Consider the following 5,065-nt stretch of genomic DNA (forward strand, 5'->3'; position numbering starts at 1 on the left):
GATGCAGAAGTAAACTTTGAAAGATTAATGATAGTAAAATATTATCAACGTGCATGTCAGAGAAATCCTGTAAACGCCAAGTCAGATGACGTTCCTCCTCAGCTCAAAACCCTCCCACGATCAAAAGACAGTTAGTAGGAGTGTTGGCAAAGAGGTGGAGAAATTGGGACCCTCATACACTGCTGGTGGGATTGTAAAATGGCACGGCCACTGTGGAGAACAGTCTGGAAACAGCTCCTCGAAAGACTAAACACAGAGTTGCTATAAGTCCCCGCAGTTCCCCTCCCGGGTATACATGAGAGAAATGAAAACTGTGTCCGCACAAAAATGTGTACATGACAGCACTCTTCACGGTAGCCAAAAGGTGGAAGCAACCCAAATACCCCCCACTGACACATGGATAAATAAAACGTGGAATATCCCACAATGGAATATTATTTAATATTAAAAAATGAAGTACCGATCCATGCTGCAACACGGATGACTTTGAAGACATTACCCTAAGTGAAAGAGGCAGTTACAAAAGACCACATACAGGGCTTCCCTGGTGGCGCAGTGGTTGAGAGTCCGCCTGCCGATGCAGGGGACGCGGGTTCGTGCCCCGGTCCGGGAAGATCCCACTTGCCGCGGAGCGGCTGAGCCCGTGAGCCATGGCCGCTGAGCCTGCGCGTCCGGAGCCTGTGCTCCGCAACGGGAGAGGCCACAGCAGTGAGAGGCCTGCGTGCCGCCAAAAAAAAAAAAGACCGCATACGGTATGATTCCATTTCCATGAAATGTCCAGAACAGGCAAATCCATAGAGACAGAAAACAGGTTAGTGTTTGCCTAGGCTGGGGGGCAGAGAGAATCGGGAGTGACTGTTAAGAGCTCTTTTTGGGGTGACGGAAAGTCCTAAGATTGATTGTGGGGATGGTTGTACAGCTCTGTGAATAGACTAAAACCCATTGAATTGTACATTTTACACGAGTGGGTTGTGTGCTATTTGAAGTATAGCATATTTCCTGTGGTTCCCACCTCACTCAGAGTAAAAGCCAAGTCCTCACCACAGCCCCCTCTGTGAGCTCTGTGGGTCACCCTCATCTCCCTGACCTCGCATCCCCCTCTCCCCCAGCCCACTCTGCTCCACCTCCTAGGTGTTCCTCAAACCTGCTGCCTTGCCCCTGCCTCAGGACCTTTGCACTTACTGGTCCCTCTGCTGAACCACTCTTCCCCAAACCTCCATGTGGTCACCTTCCCTTCCTTCAAGTCCTTCTTTATATGTCATCTTCAAAGCAAAGACTTCCTTCCTATCAACCTTCTCAAATTACAACCACACCCACAATCCCCCCATCTCCCTGCCCTGTTTTATTTTTCTCTATTATGCTTACCACCATCCAACACTACATTATTCCTGTATTTGCTTGTTTTATTGGTTCTCTTCCTCCTCTGGAATGAAAAAGTCTCCACAAGGGCAGGAATCTGTCTATTTTGTTCATTGCTGTATCCCCAACTCCTAGAACAGTGCCTGGAACACGGTAGGCCCTTAATCAATAGGCATTGATAAACAACAGCTATAAGAGCCCAATGGTTAAGGACCTGCAGCCAGGTTACATAGCTGTGTGGCCTTGTGCAACTTGCTTAACCTCTCTGTGCCCTGGCTTCTTCCTTATCTATGCAGTAGAGATCATCTCAACAGCGCTCACCTCCTGGCGTAGTCATGGGATTAAATGAGCTAATCCTGGTTACACACTTATCGAGGTGCCATTCTTACATGGGATCATCACTGCCTGCAGGCTGCCACACTTGGTCCGCCCCACCTCAGCGCAGGGAGAATTATTATTACCACCTGGGGCAATGCATGAGAGGTATTGCATGGAAGCTGAATGGCTTGATTCAGAAGAGTCATAGCTGGTTAGTGGCAGGGCAGGGATGGAAGCAAGTCGCTTGGCTCCAGAGCCCAGACATGAATCATTACTCTCTTTGCTGAAGAAAAAGTGGAGAGAGGGGAAAGAGGAAGTAGTTGGGGAGAGTGAGAGAAAGCACAGGGAAAAAAGAAAAAGCCAGCGAGGAAGAGGAAACAATCACGTTTGGCCACGTCTGCCACCTAGGTCGCCATCGGGTGAAGACAGACCCAGAGTTCACATTCGCTGCTCTTATTCATTCAGCCAATATCGACCTACTATGAGCCAGGCACTCTGCTAGGTGCTGGGGACCCAGCAGTGAACATACAAAGCCTTGCTGACCTTCTATTCCAGCAGACAAGCAAGATCAATAAATGGTGAACATAATCATGGGTAAATTTTATAACATGCCAGGGCTGCGCTGCCCTATACGGTAGCCACTGACCACGCGCGGCGACAAGACGCTCGAAATGATGTTCACGTGAGAGCTGCTGTGTCCTACACACGCCAGGTTTCAAGGACTTACTGTGAAATAAAGATCATAAAATATCTCAATATTTTGATGTCGATTACACGTTGAAATGACAACATTGGGATATGTTGGGCTAATTAAAAATATACTACTGAGGGCTTCCCTGGTGGTGCAGTGGTTGAGAGTCCGCCTGCCGATGCAGGGGACACGGGTTCGTGCCTCGGTCTGGGAAGATCCCACATGCCACGGAGCGGCTGGGCCCGTGAGCCATGGCCATTGAGCCTGTGCGTCCGGAGCCTGTGCTCCGCAACTGGAGAGGCCACAGCAGTGAGAGGCCCTCGTACCGCCAAAAAAAAAAAAAAAAAATACTACTGAGATTAATTTCTCCTGTTTCTTTTTACTTTTTAAAATGCAGCTACTGGAATTCCCTGGTGGTCCAGTGGTTAGGACTCCACACTTTCACTACTGAGGCTGCGGGTTCGATCCCCGGTTGGGGAACTGAGATACCACAAGCCAAAAAAAAAAAAATGCTGCCGCTAAAATTTTTTTTAATTGCACATGTGGTTCCCATTGCATCTCTGTTGGACTGCACTGTGTTACAGGATGATACATGATTTAGCAGGAAAAATAAGAGAACAGGGTAAGCGCCCCCAGGGGGCAGGGTTGCAATTTAAATGGGGTGATTGGGGGAGGGCCTCTGTGAGAGGATGCCATTTGAGCAAAGACTTAAGGTAAGTGCAGGAACGAGCCACGTAGATATCTGGGGAAGGTCTTTCCAGACCCAGGCAACAAGTCAGTGCAAAGGTCCTGAGGCAGGAGTGTGTCTGGATAGATGTTCTTTAAGATGCTATAATATCCCATTGATGCAAATGACTTTTTAGGAGCTGTTTTTCTTCAGTAAGTGAAAATGACTCCTGCAATTTTGTTTTTTTACAATCCTTTTTTTTTGGCTGTGCCAGGCGGCTTGCTTGCAGGATCCTAATTCCCCAACCAAGGATTGAACCCATGCCCCCTGCAGTGGAAGCACAGGGACTGGACTGCCAGGGAATTCCCAGAACACTTTTTTAGAATTTAGGAAAGTAGATTTTATTTGACACAGAAGGTTGCCGGAAGAGCAAACTGAAAAGACAAAGCAGGAGAGACACAGTTCTATTGAACAATTAAGTAACAGGAGGGCAAGTCATTAAATGAAGAACAAAACAGTTGAGCTTGATCAAAGAATGCCTTTTTCTAATGCTCATACGTTTGGAATTCCCGCTCTCTCTTGTCCAGCGGACACAACTACCGTGTTTTGAGGCAGCAGGAGTTGCAGGAGAAGTGCTTAAACTCCCCCATGCAACGGCACATCTTCAGAAGTAGCAGACACGTGCTTAGCTCGACATTCTACGCAAAGATTCATAACGTGGTCCCTGCAGGCGGCACAGTTACCAACCACGCTGTCCCAGGCTCAGAGGGCTACCACATTTCCCCCTTTTCATGTCAAAGCGCTTCTTGCCTGCACTGATGCTGGCGCCACCCCAGGTATCCACATCCATCCCCGCCGCCATTTTGGAAACACACAGACCCTTGTGCATGTTAATGTTGGTGGAGGTCTCCAGAGTCTCACCACCACCACCACTTCCCCTAGGAGACTCAGCCAAGCGCCTACAAAACCCTGACTCCCTGCAGAATCATCCACCACCTTGGGAGTCTCCAGACGTCTTCCTTCACTAAAAGCTGTCGGTTGAACTTCACCTTTGCCCCCGCATCTCAGGACATGAGACATGTACGTCTCTCTGGCAAGAGCTAAGTCTCCAACGCAAAACCACCTTCCATCTCAAAGGTGTAAGTGTGTGGGAGGGCTCAGCTGGCAACCAGGAGCTAACAACTCTGCTCTGTGTCTGCCGGATCACAAGAGAAAAGCCTCTGCCTGTTCCCACAGCCCAGACGGCTGGAGACGTGAGGATGGTTCCAGTCCCAGGACGCAGGAGGCTCCTCTGAGGTCACCTGGCCCCGCCGGACCTGCAGGGATGAACAGGGCACATCCATCCATCCATGTACCAGGCCTACTGTGTGCTACGGGCAGGGGATAGAATAGTGAACAAGACAGACAGGTCCCCTCTGTCCTGGCCTCACGTTTTAGCAGGGGAGAGAGATTTTAAAACAAAACAAAACACACCTAAGCAAATAAATAAGGATTTTATATGATGATAAAGTGCCAATGAGAGAAACAGATGAGATAACACCACAGAGAAATGAGGGGGTGGAGGGGTGAGACCAGAAGGGTGAGACTGGGGAGGACATTTTGGCAAAATACCCAGTAAGTGCAAAGGCCCTGTGGCAAGGAGATGTCCCATCTGTTCAAGGAACAGATAAGCAGAGACGGTGCCATGAAGGGCAGGCCCCTCAGATAGCGTGACCGCCCAGTTTATATCTCTTGTCCCAATATGATTATTACTAGCACCCTCCCCCTTTTACTCTCAGAGTCTGTACAATAAATTGTTAGGTTTTTCTTAGGCCATGGTAAATAATTCCAATTTCAGCCGTGGAGATCTCATAGCAGAAGAGTAACCTAAATCAGAGTGATCTGATTTAGATTTTAAAATACCTTTCAGGGAATTCCCTGGTGGTCCAGTGGTTAGGACTCTGCACTTTCACTGCCGGGGCCCAGGTTCAATCTCTAGTCAGGGAAATAAGATCCCACAAGCTGCGCGGCACAGCCAAAAAATAAAAAAT

General features: G+C 48.6%; 1 pseudogene; it reads right to left on the minus strand.

Annotated features, from left to right (window-relative positions):
* Positions 1 to 3,580: 3,580 nt before the first annotated feature.
* LOC136133127 (E3 ubiquitin-protein ligase RBX1 pseudogene) lies at positions 3,581 to 3,903 on the minus strand (annotated as a pseudogene).
* Positions 3,904 to 5,065: the final 1,162 nt, after the last annotated feature.

The sequence above is a fragment of the Phocoena phocoena genome, chromosome 13 (genome assembly GCF_963924675.1).
Source record: "Phocoena phocoena chromosome 13, mPhoPho1.1, whole genome shotgun sequence".
In the NCBI taxonomy this organism is placed as follows: domain Eukaryota; kingdom Metazoa; phylum Chordata; class Mammalia; order Artiodactyla; family Phocoenidae; genus Phocoena; species Phocoena phocoena.